A 16,883-nucleotide genomic window follows, 5' to 3' on the forward strand; every position below is an offset into this window, starting at 1 on the left:
CCCTCCCTTTTTTGTATACAGAGGGGTTCCTTGCTACCGGTATAGTGTAACGATGTAAAATATGATCTATAGTTCCAAACTAAATCATCGGTATCTATTTCACTGTCATATTTACTCTATCTACCTTGCAACGCACATACCGTGTGAGTAAAAAAAAAGTATACACCTAGAAATTTGCTAATATTTTTTAAAATCATCTATGAACACAAAATTATTATACATCTTATGAAACAGTGTTTTATCCCAGATCATTTGGTATCATTTTTGTGTGGTATGTGTTCACGTTTGGATGAACAGGAGGCATTGTTTGCGAGAGTGCAAACATCGACTTGCGCCAAAGTGATGCCTACAGTATGTATTATGTTGGGATTAGCGGAGGAGAGAATGAATTGAATGTATCAAATGAAATGCATTGCATATGCTTTTTGCAAAGGGCAAAGTCACACACACCTACACACACGCGCACAAATGTTCGTGATATTTGATATTCGATATTTGATATGTGTGGCATGATTACTTTAGTTAGGGATGTTATTTAGATTTGCAAAGACCGAATTAATACCAAATCCCCATTGTTTTATTCAAACATCACATAAGCAACTTTGGCGCAAGTCGATTTTTTTCACTCTCGCAAACAATGCCTCCTGTTCATCCAAGCGTGAACACATTCCACACAAAAAGGGTACCATATGATTCGGGATAAAACACTCTTTCATAAGATGTATAATAATTTACTTTCAATAAATGATTTTTGTTTTTAAATAGCAATTTTCTAAGTGTAAACTTTTTTTTGACTCACACTGTAGTACAGGCATTTCTAAATATTTGTGTAACGATATAAATATATATACATAATATATGCCCAATAAAAAAAAAGCTAATCATTAAGTCGCGTGTATTAGGATTCGAATGTAAATCATGAACAAATGAAATGGCAATCTTAAATCTTTTACCTTTTCTCAAAAGATCCCTCATCTTTTTCTCTCTCTTCTCTCTGTCGAGTTACCAAGCTTGTTCCTTTTAATTTCTCGTTTTCTGTCTTTATAATTGGAATGATTTGTTTATGTTTATTATAAATTTGAGATGTGATATATTATACAATTCTTATTCCTTTCTAATCTTAAAGGTAAAGACTAGTTATGGTCATGCGATTGCATTGTGAAAGAAAAGTTGTGGAAACGATCAGAAAAGGTTGATCATCTAGCATCTAGCATCTGCAAGGTTCTGGAATCATCAAAATGATAAGAAATTTGGCCCATTCTTCGTAAAGTTACAAGCACTATACTCAGAAAGATGTATATGGGACTACCCTATATCTCTCACAGTCCATGATAGAAACAAATTTACCAAATGTATGAATTAGTAGGCGGTTTCCCGGCAAATTTGTTATCATCATGTATTAGTCAAAACATATTCTTTCACATGATTGGTAATGAGAGCTTCCATTTCATTTTTTGAAATTCGGGCGTTTCCATTACTGGTCTTTACCTTTAATTTGTATTCCTTCTCAATTTTTGTGAATATACTGTTTTTTTAAAAATAATGTTGAACTATAAAAATATGTAAATTTTGAATGTATCAGTCTTTGGACTGATTTACAAAGAATTTTCTTTCAATAAACGTAGCCGAATGAATGACTAAATGACTAAATTGATTATAAATGCCTGATAAGCAAAGAGAGATAGAGGAAGCTACGGGAATCAGGGAATGTACAGAGTAAGGCCCTTAAGTTTAAAGTTTTTTATGCACAGATAAAATTATATTAAACAATTATGGAAAATTACAGAAAATTAAATGATGTCCTATATTATGAAAATATCCTTCGAACAAACAAAGGAAGAAACATACAAAGAATTATGACTTCACCATGATTACCAAGACATGTTTTAAGTAAACAAACTTGGATAAAAGGCACATCTCACTATGAACATAACTGACAAAGAAAGCGGACAAAATATACAGTTCCTCAGGTAAACAAAGGAACATCCCTTCACTGCTATTATGTAAAAATGTGAAGAAAAGGTGTCACATGCATATTCACCTTTTTACATAATAGCAGTGGAGGGATGTTCCTTTGTCTACCTGAGGAACTGTATATTTTGTCCGCTTTCTTTGTCTGTCATGTTCATAGTGTCTATAATATATTTTAAAACAAACTTTTTCAGATACATTGTAATATTTTGAGAACAATAATTTGCTTCCGTTGCCACTATATCATGAACACTTAGATAATCTTTTCAGCTGTTCATCCCCCATAATACCGGGAATGCATGACTGTGTATTGTATCTGCAATGTATGCTTTCAGTCGATTAGAAGGTGTGCTACCCCATTCCCTCGTCTCTGATTTTGATTATTTACCTACATCTGTCTATACAATAAACGCCATTTGCAATAATGAGCGCAACGCCTTAATACTTCATAAGCGCAGGGAAGTAAACGTTATGCTAGGAGTCCACTGGGCCGGCGCCAGTTTGCGCCAATGCAATTTGCTGTGGGGCCTAGTGTCGCCAATAAGGTGCCTAGTGGCGTGTAGTGGCTCAAACTGCCTCTCAACTGGCTCGTGGTGGCCCGTAACGGCACCAAATTGGAATGTGGCGGCAAGAAAATTTCAAAATGTTTGAAATTTTCGTCGCGCCACTTGCTTCGAGCCATCAGCGCCAAGTGTCCGCCAAGTGGCACCAAATGGCGCGAACATATCGCCCTTTGGCGCAAACAATCTGCCTATTGGAATCCACTGGAATGTAATAGCGCGCGCTAAGTTGCGCCAATGAGATTTCGCCCCAAGTGGCACCTTGTTTGCGCCACTACGAGCCAAAGTGCGCCAAATGTGCAGTGGCGCGAGCCAAACGGCACCCGATTGGTGACTACTTCGCGCCAAATGCCACCTGGTTGCCCGCCAGGAATTTACGAATAGTACCCCAAAAAAGAACAAAGAGAACAAAAAGTGAAAGGCGTAAATATTCTAAAAAAAAGAATGAAACGCCGATAATACCAAACAACAACAACAACAACAAGGACTTTCTCACACAACTTTCAAGATTCGACTCGACAACACCTCCACGCAGTTTTTCCTTCCCTATTTTATCCTGATTCTCCCGATTCCCCCTAATTTTTCTATTCTTCCCTATTTTGCCCTATTTTTTCCCCAATTTTCTTACTCGAAAGGGGGGAATGTTGTTTGATGCCATTTTTCCCCCGCGAATTCTTTTCTTTTTTTTTACTCAAGGGGGGCGTGGTTGAGGGGGAAAACAATTTTTTTTTTTTTTTTTTTAGTGCTCTCTATCACCCCTGATTCATGGAGCTTAAATGTGTTCATAAATGTGATTGGCCAGTTGGGTGACTGTTTTTTGTAAGTGTGTGATGTATGCATATTTTTATTATGTCATTAAAATACCATAAAAAATGTCATTTGTGATTTATTGTTGTCTTTTTACAAAGGTGTTGTGAATAATATATTGTTCTGGGCCAATTGGTAGAAATACTTAAATGTTTAACAGTGAAATAATAAATACTGCCAAATATTAATGCATGTATTTTTTTTCTTAAATTACTATTACTTTTGCTTTTTAATGATTTACCAAACATCAAAAGTACTTAGCAGTTTAGGAAATAAATTACATTTAGGAATATTTGGTAGATATTTTCTTATTTAACTGCTAAACATTAATACATTTTGGATTCTACAAATAACATTTCAGTACTACACCTTTATCATTTATAGGACATATTAACACAAAGAAATAATTGTCATGAGTGTCGGGCTTTATTACAATGTAATACATTTGAGGTTTTCATAACACAATTCAATATGACAAATGTTTTCATACAACAATACAATATGACAAAGAGCATTTTGTTTACCAATGCATCACACCAGTCCATAGTGAAATACAATATCACAATCAATGTTTTTTTAAACAGTCTTTACTCCTGTGCAAAAGTACTACAACTCTTGTCTAGATCATCTTATCCTGCCATGCAACCGCTCCCGCACTGTTGAAGTAATACTTGAGCGTATCCCTCTGGCGTTTGGCAATCTCAGTGTCCCTGTTTCCCCTGATGGGCCTGTTCAAATCCTCAGTGGTGGCGGCAGTTCTCCAAGCTCCAGGGATGAGGTTGTGCTGGGCATCCTCCTGGTCCAACATGCGAACGTCCAGTGCCTGATAGCGCTTCCTGATGAGGTTGTGCAGCATGACGGCAGCTTCAACAAGCAGGCGGACTGTGTCTGGTTCCTGTCTCATCTGGCCAAGGAAGCACTGGAACCGCAGAGCCAGAATACCAAATGCATTTTCAACCACACGCCTTGCCCTGGACAGCCTGTAGTTGACGATCTTCTGTTGTTGGTCCATGTTACGACGGCCATAGGGCTTCATCATGTACGTCCTCATGGCGAAGGCATCGTCTCCCACGAAGAAGTACGGCATAGGGTGCTCTTCATCATCATGGGGAAGAGGAGCTGGATCTGGGATGCCTAAAGTGCCAGCTTAAATGCACTCCTTCAGTTCACTGTTGTTGTAGATTTGGGCATCAGACTGATGGCCAACCCCACCCACATCGATCCACAGGAACTGGTACTTTGAATCTACCAGAGCCATCAGGACAACCGAGAAGAACTGCTTGTAGTTGAAGTAAAGGCTGCCTGATTTGTTGGGCTTCTGGAGACGGATGTGCTTTCCATCATAGGCTCCCAGACAGTGAGGAAGATTCCATCTGGCTTCAAAATCGCCTGCAACCTCAAGCCAGCCTTCATTGGTTGTGGGGAGGGAGATGACTTCTGCAGCATACTCATCCACTATCGCTCTGGCTACATCAGGGACAAACTTCTGGATGGTTTCCTTGCCCACTCGGAAGTTGTAAGACAGCTCGGCATAGGTGGCCCCAGTGGCGAGATGGCGCAGGAAGACGGACAACTTGAGACCAGGGGGAATTGCCTTCCTGAAGTGGGTGTCCGTCTTCTGCAAGTGGGGTGTAAGCCTGACCAACAGGTCATCAAACATCTCTGGGGACACCCTGGTGTAGTTCTTGAACTTCCTCCTGTCATTCTCCCTCAGCTCTTCCATCAAAGTGTGGTACTGTCCACGTTCGGCCCTCAACTGTGGGTGAAGCATGGGTCTAAACCACCAGTTGTGCTTCCTTTTCTTCTTAGGAGGCTCTTCTTCTTCAGGATTGGCCAGCATTAGTTGATAGGCAGTGGCCACCTCAGCATCTCTCATCATCTTCTGATGGAGCAGCATCATCACTCCAACATTATCAAAAGCCTCGGACATAATTTTAGTAGAGATGTTGTTCATACAGCAGCTGAGGAGGGTCTGAACCAGGTAGCCGATGGCCGGTATTTATATAGTCGCCAAGTAGCGCCAAGCGGCGGCAAGTTCAAACCAATTTGGCGACCTTTGGCACAAACTAATCACCAAGTGGCGCAAAGTAGCCGTCTATTGGCGCGAATGGCGCCAACAGGGTGAATTTTGGAATCAAATGGCCGTGTAATGGCGCGAACTGGCGCAAACTGGCGCAACATTTTGGAGCAAGCCGGGTGGCATTTGGCGTACGCCATATGGCACCCAGTTTATTCCACTTGGCGACACATGCCGAGCGGACATTAATTCGGCGCCACAGCGAGCCACTACGCGCCAAGCACATAATATTTGGCGCAAACTGGCACCAACTGGCGCCGGCCCAGTGGACTCCTAGCATAACATAGTCTACCGTCGACAGGAAAATCAAATCGGTCAACATTTTGGAAGCATTGTAATAGAGCGGAGTCTATAGACCGATTGTTTGATTTATATAAACCACATTTCGGCACAGGCTTGGAAGACAGGAGCACTGAAAGCACTGCATCCGGGAGTTTTAAAATTCCGACATTTGATGAACCATCAACTCATAATTATTTGGGCAAAGAGGTGCCCCACATATCCTAATTATTGGGCAGTAAGGTACCCAAATATCCTCCTATTAACTCTTATCGTGCCACAGGGCAAATCCCCATTGTGCCAGGTTGTTTCGGAGATAATCTGATTAACGCGATGGTTCTATGAATGGCGAGTGCAAAACACACAGCACAGCCCAATGAGCATGAACAATAACTGCTATTACGAATGCTGCATTGCCACACATGGCACTCAATAGGTAGCGTGCATGTAGCCTCATGGCAGGCTATGAGTTAAGACAACGAGGTGTTTAATATGTATTTATGTATATGTTGGTGACTATTATGAGCTGTACGTGACAACGGAGACCATGCCGGCAAGAGTAGATAATATTTATGGCGCATCTTTTCCATTTTAACGAATAACAATCTAAAATGGTTGAGTTTTGTAAGATTTTCAACTCCACGTTTCATCTGCTAAACTGAAATTTACTCCCATGTCTCATGGAAGATGTAAAGCCTATCATTATTGCAGAAAGCAATCTCTCCCGTCTTGAATGCTTGCAAAAAGCCATCATATGATTTCATTATCTTGAAATCAGTGAGAATGTTTGTGATGTATTTGAGCTCTTGTGTGTACTGGTCGATGCTCAGCAGACCCCGACCGTGCTTAACCCATGCAATTATAACTGAATCATCCTGACACACAGCAGGGTAAGGGATATCACAATCATCTTTGCGGATGCTATGAATGATAGCACCAGACACATCGTTGATCACGTGTACCTTTCTAAAACCATCCTGAACGACAATCGTTTGACTGGATGTCATCGCAAACATCTGGCATGGTATAAATCCCTTACACATTATCTCTCGTATTGCCTTCCCCCATTTTGGCTTAAATACCTGTATTTTGTCGCATGAAGTGTAACCTATGAAGATCAGCCCATCCCTGCCTACAGTGAGACCTCCATCCCCACCTTGCTTATAACCCCATGTCTCAAAAGTTACATCAAGCTTGTCACAAAGCTTTGTGTACAAGGAAATTATGTTATGAGTGTCGCGTATGACATATCCACCATCAGGCATGAAGTGTAAAGCTCTAACTTTAACAGATTTCAGAACGGTATCTTGTATAATGCCCTCAGGAGAATATGTGAATATTCCTCCCTTGTCACAACAAACAACTATTTCATTGTTTGGTGATATTGCCATCCCGCTCATGTATTTCCCAGCAGACAGTGGAGCTACCGTGCGCAGAACCCATTTAGACTTCGTATGTGCAGGGACCACCCTGGTATGTGTTAGCTTGCCCAACCGGAGTCCATCCGATCCCTGACTCTTGAAGCCAATACTTTCACCTTCCTCAGCAGTTTTTCTGGGCAGCTCCTCATCTGGTCTGATTTGGTTTAGAAGCTCTTTCAGCTGTTGACACATCGCCTTATGTGCGGTGAGAGCCTCTGTCTGGAGAGGAAAATTAAGACCATCCTTAACCAAGTCCAGAACCTTCTTAATCTCGTCTATCTGCTTACGAGTCGACTTCTCAACGTCTCCCAATGGAGTCCTAATTTGTCCTAGCTTGTGTCCGATTTCATTTTTCAACACCGTCTTTCTTTCCTTCAATTTCTCAACTGATTCCTCAAAAGTCCTATATATTTCACCATTGAGTCGTTCCTGTATGTTATGCACTCTTTTACGCTGGTCTTCAATCAAGTGAAATACTTGTCAACGTTGCGTATCTTTGCATCCGCTTTAGATGCAAGTTTCTCGACGTGTTTCTTTTGCTTAGTTTCATATTCGCCTGCTTCCTGGATAGTGTGAGCATATTTTGCATGCTCTGATATGCCACACATGCTGCAGACATACTTGTTACAGTTGAGACAAAAACATTCATTATTGTAGTTCGGATGTTTTCGACATTTGTTCCATTTTCTTTGCAATTATTTATTTTCTTGATTATTGTTGGTACAGACCTTGCCCTGTGTCTCCACATCTTCAACAAGTGATCTGACTGTTATGTTTGATTGCAGTCTACCCACGTCTCCACCAGGAAGCGAAGTCTCCTCCCTGCACGTAGGACACAACAGCTTTCCACGAGACTCCAGGAGAGTCTTAAGACAACCCATGCAGACAGGACAATTCAAGCACACGACCTGAGGAAGAACAACAAAATTTTGAATTAATTGGCCAACTCAGTTAAAAGTTTGAAATATTTTGTAAATACTTAACTGGCTATTATTGCACTAAAAAATGTTAAACATAATGCATTCCATGATTAATAGGGTCTACCTGGTACACCATTATGAAATTACTTTACGCTTCTTCTTTAGCACTTACGTTACGAAGTAGCTCTAACAGCGACTATGTTTTTTTAAGTAAGAAGCGAATGACAATGATTTATTCAGCAATGCAGTTGTATGAGTACGTGTTTTTTTTCGGGTAAAACATAAAACAATGTAAAACATAAAACAATCCATAAAATAATTTGTATCTAAGTAAAGGATAAGTATAATAAGCATAAAGATGAAAAGAGTATCTTCATCATTATATGGTACTCTGAGATTTAATTTTTTAAATATATAATTGTGCCAAAACTGCTTATTAGCGTATCGATTTCCTTGATTCTCTATTTATAATCTTATTGATTATTGTTTGAAAGAAATGATTATTCTCCCTTTAGTCGTAAGAGACCACTCCATGACACATTTGGGGTCCCGGGTTGAGCGAATTTTATTCTGTTTAACAAACAGAGTTGAGAACTGATAGTAGTTTCAACTCTTTGCTTATCCGTTCTCAACAAAGTTAAAGCAACAATGATTGTGTTGATGATAATCCTAATAGTGATATATATAGTAATAGTAATAATAATAACTTCTGGATTCATGAAGAAACAGCTCTAAAACAGTGTTACTGGATAATATTTAAAACATTATTTTGATATTCAGGTTTAGGGCTTGCAATTACTAAAGGCCTGTGTGGGTTATTTAGTAAGCAATTTGTGCCGATATTGCATTTTTTTGGTTTGCCTGTGAAAATAGCGCGTTTGGGTATTGTGTTGAATGCAAACGTTTCTAGGTTGTAATCCCAGACACTGAATATATACATTTATTTCACAGCGTATAATATATTCTAGATCAATAGGTACGAAAATGTGTGGAGCTCTACACATGCTCTAGTTTTGTTGGAGGGGCGCCATTAGATACACATATTCGACCATTGCATATATTGAAATATGCTGCAAACTCCTGGATAAGTATTTATGTTAATAGTTTAAAACAACAGACTGAGTATAAATGGTCGACATAAAGTTCAGTCAAGGCACAATAAGGCCTACCCGATCACTACTAACATACACAGTTTGCAATTTATTCATCAGTAAAGTAATAACAGGTAGATGTTAGCTGTACAATCTCACACCTCCCTAGTTATACCTATTGGTGTGGGTCAATTCATGGACCTATAATTAAATTATAATTAAATTATCGAACATTTGCCTTGGGGTGATCAGATCTGCGTCTTTGATGTAGTGTACAGTAGAGAAGAAAAATAAATGAAGATAGAAGACATATGAGAAAAGCGACGGAGAGAGAGAGGGTATCTATTTTTGTCCGTTTCACTTAATAATGCAACATTTTCTCACTCTAAAGGGTCAAGGATTTCATGAAAACCGAATGTTAGAAACCACGTGTCAAGGCATGACATTATTTTTTCCCGTATTTGTTACGCGGCAGAATAATTACCCTTTTTACCTGTACTGAGACTATCAGCACTTTCGCTTCAGCGCAAAACAAGACCGTACGAAGGTACATCAACCATGTTGGTTGATCCTAGTTTTTTCTTCACTTATATGCAAAACTGAAGGATTCACACGATTGTTGAATGTGCTTTACAGCGCCACAACTATTAAAGGGAAGCTAATTCAAGTTCACGCCTCCTGTGTGGTTATTATAACAACGTGGAAGTTTAGACACGGTCTTATAACATTCTTCAACAATCGAGCTGTATAACTATCGACTGAAGATGACTGACATGAAGACTCTAAAGCTGATGAGGAGAAATCTGAAGGGACAATTGACGAGGACAGTAACATCCATTGTCAATCTCTCCGATGAATCTGCATACCTTAGTCTTCTAAAGCAGTACATCAGCAAGGCTGAAGAACAGTTTGTAAAGGTGGAAGGGAAGCTTGCAGAGCTTGTACAGGTCATAGAGAATGACGAGGAATTTGAGGCTGAGGAAGTCTGGATGACCAGCTGCGAGACAGACTTTGTCCAGAAGTTAAATGCTGGTAGGAGAGTTCTCAGCAAGCAGTTGTCGCCACCATCAGTACAGCAGACCGAGCAACAGCAGAACGTGAAACTCCCTAGCTCTCCTCTCCACACCTCCTTTCAGAATCAATCTGCAGGTGCCTGTGCCCCTAGAATGGCGAGACTGAAACTACCATCATTTAATGGTGACATCAAAGATTACCGGAGATACAAGGAAATGATCCAACACTGCACAAGGGAATTGTCAGAAATTGAGTGTTTTTTCCAGTTAGCGGAGTCAATGGTGTCTCAAAGGGAGAGAAACTTGGTCAAAAGCTGTTCAAGCGTAGCGAGTGCATGGGAGATGCTGGATGAACGTTTTGATGACAAGGACCGAGTGGTGGACAGTTTGCTACAATATTTGGATGGTCTCAAGCCATACGAGTATAAAGGAAAGGTGAATCTTCCAGCAATGGCGCGATTCATCCAGGTACTTCAGAACTTTGAGTGCCAGGCAGAGACCATCGGCCTGGCTGGGGAGCTCAACAGCAGAATCATGCTTAGCCAATTAAAACAGAAACTCCCAGAGGATCACAGAATGGACTACTACAAAAGTTTTCGGGATGAGAATTCGGATGACTCCATTTCAGGATTAAGCAAATGGCTGTTTCGGCAGCAAATACTTATAGAGAAATCCAAGTCCAGCATGGCAGATAGTATGGAGCCAAAGAGAGTTTCGAAGTCCTTGACTGCAGCCGTATGGAGGGAGGCTCCTTCATATGATCGTGATATCCCGAAATGTCCTCTACATCCTAAGAACTCCTCTCATTATCTGAAAACATGCAACAAATTTAAGTACCTCACGCAGAAGGACAAATTTGATGTGATGAAGTCTTACAACATCTGCTTCAGGTGTGGTCATAACAATTGCATCGCAGGCAATTAAGCCGCCTCATGACCGCAACAATTGCCAGTTCAGGGCACCATGCCGAGTCCAGACATGTGGTAGTGACGAGCACTTTCCTGCCATCTGTTCCAAAGCCCATGGTGATGCCAGAGATAAGGATCAGAGAAGTGGATATGCTAACCAGGCAGACTCTGTGAGGCCCGCTCAGTCTAACAGCTCCATACACACTTCTGCAATCAACCATGTTGGGAAACTGCAAGCTACTTTACCTACCGTGATGGGATATCTACGATGTGGCAGCAAACGACACCCTGGACGCATTCTGTTGGATGGAGGCAGTCAGGCCACACTCGTGAGAACAGGAATCTTTCCCAGAATGGAGGGCGACCTTTTCCAGGACCACGACCTTAGCCTTGTTGGCGGCAGTAATATCAAGCGGATATTTCTTCTTGATTGCTGACCTTTATATACGCTTGCCGTTATAATCGCTGACATATTATACGAAAATCATATACATAAGCGCTCACGTACCTTCTGCATGTATTCTCTAAAATCAATACTTTTGATGACTACCTTTCACTTATTTTGGAATTGTTTCTTCTTCAGACCAATGACACTGGACAAAGGACTATTTTCTGGAAATGTCAGTGATTAAATTCATACTTGAAGTTTATTCCTTCTGTTTCATTTAATGAAATATAATTAAATTGAACATGAAATATGTAACATAATTTGAATGGAACATGATATCTGACATACTTTCGACATAATAACAATTATGGTTTTATAGCGCAATAATGCAGGGATGTCTCTATGCTCTTACAAATATAATAAAGAAAGTTAATTAATCTACTATGAAAGAATCATGAGCCTAGTAAGGAAGGGGAAACGTAACTTGAATGAATATCAGAATAACAAGATAATTTACATGTAGTAGAAATTAAGGTATAATATACTGATTTCCTTTCTAATTCAAAATACAACAATGAATTCTTAAAAACTTAAATGGATTTCGTACAAATACGTTATGCATATGTGAACAATAATAGCTTAAATAGGTTATTTATATACACACAAAATTATAAGTCTAACGGCATAAGTACATTACATAATTAATCCTTAAATGAGTCAATTCATAGTTTGAACATGATATTCACAACATAGCTGTGTTCTCTTCATATCATTGGGCTATATACTATAATTCTTCTACCCCCCCCCCCTCCCCTGCTATACAGTGGTTGTTACTTGTTACCGATAGTGTAACGATGTAAAACATGATCTATTGTTCCAAAATAAATCATCGGTTTCATTGTCATATCTACTCTGTTCACTTTGCCAGATCTGTTATAGTTGTTACATTGAATTATAATTTTGATTATTTCTTTGTTATTAGTTTATTTCAAACACTTCAGAGACAAATTCTTCTAAAATAAATAAAAAACACAAAAAAATCAAAACAATAAAATACATAGGAATAAAAACAATGAAATACAAAAGAAATAAGGAAATATCCTGATTCTCGAGCTATAGTTGCATAATTTATGCAAATTTATATATTACCATAAAAACATGGATATGAATGAACTACATCATTTGAAAGTATTTTTACAGAAAACCTGAATAAATCCTGTAATTTCTCCTGATTTCAGATGATAATCCCAATTTTTTACCAAAATTCGTCAAAAATTTGCATATTCAAAATTTGAATAAATAAAAAAAAAAAAAAAAAAAAAGTCTTTTTTTTTTTAAAACATTTTTATTCTACCATACGTGTTTTACGACTGTGCCAATTTTCAAGTCAATTAGTCCATTATCTGGCGAGATCCGAGGGGGGGGGGGGGGCCAAAAAGGCCCCCCCCCCCCCCCCAATGGACTCAAGTGATCAAAATAACCCAATGGGATTAGGGTTAAGTCGCTTCTATTAGGATTAGAATGTAAACCATGAACCATGAACAAATGAAATGGCACTCTTAAATCTTTTACCTTTTCTCAAAAGATCCCTCATCTTTTTCTTTCTCTTCTCTCTGTCGAGTTCCCAAGCTTGTTCCTATTACTTTCTTGTTTGTTGTCTTTATAATTTAAAAGATTTGTTTATGTTTATTATAAATCTAAGATGCAATATGTTACACAATTCTTATTCCTTTCTACTCTTAATTGTTGTTCCTTGACAATTTTTGTGAATGTATTGTTTTTTTAGTTAAAATTTGAACAATAAAAATATGGACTGATTTACAAAGAATTTGTTTTCAACAAACCTATCCGAATGAATGACTGAATGAATAAATGAATTATAAATGCATGATAAGCAAAGAGAGAGAGGAAGGAAACTAGGGATTGTACAGAGTAAGGCCCTTAACAAAAGGTTTACCCACAGATACAGTAAACAATTATGGATAATTATATACAAAAATAAGGGATGTCCTAAATTATAAAAATGTCCTTGGAACAAAAACAAACAAAGAAACAAAAATAGAATTATGCCTTCACCATGATAACCAATGTTTAAATTTAGTCAACAAACTTGGACAAATTGCATATCTATAATACCTTGCATATTTAATAAAAAAAAACGATACAAACAAAACATAATTAAACGGTCAACAAAATGAAAGCGTTATAATACATCAGAGTCTAGACGGACTATCACATTTCTGCACAGGCTTGCATTCGCGAGTTTTAAACTTCCGACATTCGATGAACCATCATCTCATATTAAGACAACGAGGTGCCTGAATATATATTTTTATCTGGTGAATGTTGGTGACTATTATGAGCTGTGACAACAGAGACCAGGCAAGAGTAGATAATATTTATATGGTGCATTTATTACACTTAACCGAATAACGTTAGATCTAAAATGGTTAGGTTTTGTAAGTTTGTTAAAATCCACGTTTCATCTGCTAAACTGAAATTTACTCCTATGTCTCATGGAAGATGTAAAGCTTATTTTCAGTGCAGAAAGCAATCTCTCCCGTCTTGAATGCTTGCAAAAAGCCATTACATGAGTTTGTTATCTTAAAATCAGTGAGAATGTTCTTGATGTATTTGAAGTTAGACCTGGGAGCTTGGAAGCTGGAGACGGCTTTCTTCCAAAAGCTTTGGTGTTCAAGGTATTCAAGCTCTTGTGTGTACTGAAAGATGCTCAGCAGACCCTGATCGTGCTTAACCCATGCAATGATAACTGAATCATCCTGACACACAGCAGGGTAAGGGCTATCATCACCTTTGCGGATGGTATGAATGATAGCACCAGAAACATAGTTGATAACTTCTACATGAGACGGATATTCGAAGATAGATGGATTCATACTAACGACAATTGATTGACTGGATGTCATCGCAAACATCTGCCATGGTCCAAATACGCTACACGTTATCTTTCTAATTGCCTTCCCCCCTTCTGGCTTAAATACCTGTATTTTCTGGCATTCGTTGTATCCTATGAAGATCAGCCCATCCTTGCCTACAGTGAGACCGCCATTAGTTGTGACCACACTATTCAATATCTCAAACGTTACATCAAGCTTTTCACAAAGCTCTGTGTACAAGGAAATTCTGTTATCATCGTCGCGTATGACGAATCCATCATCAGGCATGAAGTGTAAAGCTCTAACATTAACAGATTTCAGAATGTTATCTTGTATAATGCCCTCAGGAGAATATGTGAATATTCCTCCCTTGTCACAACAAACAGCTATCTCATTGTTTGGTGAAATTGCCATCCCGCTCAGGTATTTCCCAGCAGGCAGTGGAACTTCCGTGCGCAGAACCCATTTAGACGACGTATGTGCAGGGACCTCCCTTGTATGTGTTACCTGGCCCAACCGGAGTCCATCCGATCCCTGTCTCCTGAAGCCAATACTTTCACCTTCGTCAGCAGTTCTTATGGGCAGCTCCTCATCTGGCCTAATCCGGTTTAGAAGCTCTTCCAACTGTTGACACATCGACTTATGTGCGGTTAGAGCCTCTGTCTGGAGAGGAAAATTAAGACCATCCTTAACCAAGTCCAGAACCTTTTTAATCTCATCTATCTGCTTACGATTTGACTTCTCCACGTCTCCCAATGAAGTCTCAAGTTTCCCTATCTTGTGCTCAATTTCATTTTTCAACACCGTCTTTCTTTCCTTCAATTTCTCAACAAATTCCTCAAAAGTCGCATCTATTTCACCATTGAGTCGTTTCTGTATGTTATGTACCCTTTTACGCTGGTCTTCAACGAAAGTAAAATATTTGTCAACGTTGCGTAGCTTTGCATCTGCTTTAGATGCAAGTTTCTTGACGTGATTCTTTTGATCAGTTTCATGTTCGCCTGCTTCCAGGATAGTGTGAGCATCCTTTGCATGCTCTGATATGCCACACTTGCAGCAGACATACTTCTTACAGTTGAGACAAAAACATTCTTCATCGTAGTTAGGATGTTTTCGACATTTGTTCCATTTTCTTTGAAATGATTCGTTTTCTTGATTACTGTTGGAACCGACCTGGTCCTGTGTCTCCACATCTTCAATAAGGGATCTGACTGTTATGTTTGATTGCAGTCTACCCACGTCTCCACCAGGAACCGAAGTCTTCTCCCTGCACGTAGGACACAACAGCTCTCCACGAGGCTCGAGGAGAGTCTCAAGACAACCCTTGCAGAATGTATGGGAGCAGGTCAGGATTTTGGGTTCCTTGAAGAAGCTCAGGCAGACAGGACACTCAAGGTTCTTATGGAAAGCCTCATGCTTCAAGGAAGTAGCCATCATTGACAGCTCAAGTACACGACCTGAGGAAGAAAACAAATCGGTGAATTAATTGGCCAACTCAATCAAAAGTGTGAAATATTTTGCAAATACTTAGCTTGCTATTATTGCACTGAAAAATGTTAAACATAATGCATTCCATGATTATTAGGGTCTACCCGGTACACCACTATGAAATTATTTACGGTTCTTCTCTAGTACTTACGTTACGAAGTAGCTCTAACGGCGACTATGCTTTCAGTAAGAAGCGAATGACAATGTTTCATTCAGCAATGCAGCTGTATTAGTATGTATTTTTTTCGGGTGGAAATTCCCACTGACATTCATAACAGGAAATATTATGTTGAACCTTTGCACTTGTGATCCTTCCGCTTAACCTAAACGTTCACCCACGCACACCGCAGCAATCCCTCTCGACATTACAAGTTAAATGAGTATGATTTGTATTTCCCATAGGGGTAGGATTTCTGACTCATAAATTTTTCATGGATCTCACACCCCAGATAAATGCCTCTAATAAAATCTGACAGATGCCCTTTTCCTTTATAATAGTTGCCCTTTTTCTTTATGTTAAGTGCCCCTTTTCAGGTACGAGAAGTGCACCCTTACCATCTTCAATAAGTGCCCCTTCACCTCTCATAAATGCACCTTTCTCACCTTTCATTTTTACAAGTGCCTGTTTTCCTTTGTATATGCCATCTTTTCATTATTACAGTTCGCCCTTTTCATCTCTGCTAATTGCTCCTATTCCGATTTGACAGGTGACCCTTTTATATTGACCCATGTCTCCTAATCCCTTTTAATAAGTGCCAATCAATTCAGTGTGATCAGATGAAAATAAATTTAATCCGGAAAATCATAATTATATTTTGAAAAGAGATCACCATCATAGGCCTATAACACAACATTTATTTCGTAAGGCAAATAATTATATAACTCGAATAAATATCCCGATGGTAGACTTAAAGAAAGAATCTGTGCAAATCAAACGCGTTGACCAACTCAGAGGGTGCTGTGTACTTATTGGTCACGACAGGGATTAAGGTAACCGTTGCTCCTGAAGAGAGTTCAAAGATCACTCCCATTTCAGTAAAGGCTGTCCACCCCCCCCCCCCTC

The sequence above is a fragment of the Strongylocentrotus purpuratus genome, unplaced genomic scaffold (assembly GCF_000002235.5).
Source record: "Strongylocentrotus purpuratus isolate Spur 01 unplaced genomic scaffold, Spur_5.0 spur5_scaffold_20, whole genome shotgun sequence".
NCBI lineage: Eukaryota > Metazoa > Echinodermata > Echinoidea > Camarodonta > Strongylocentrotidae > Strongylocentrotus > Strongylocentrotus purpuratus.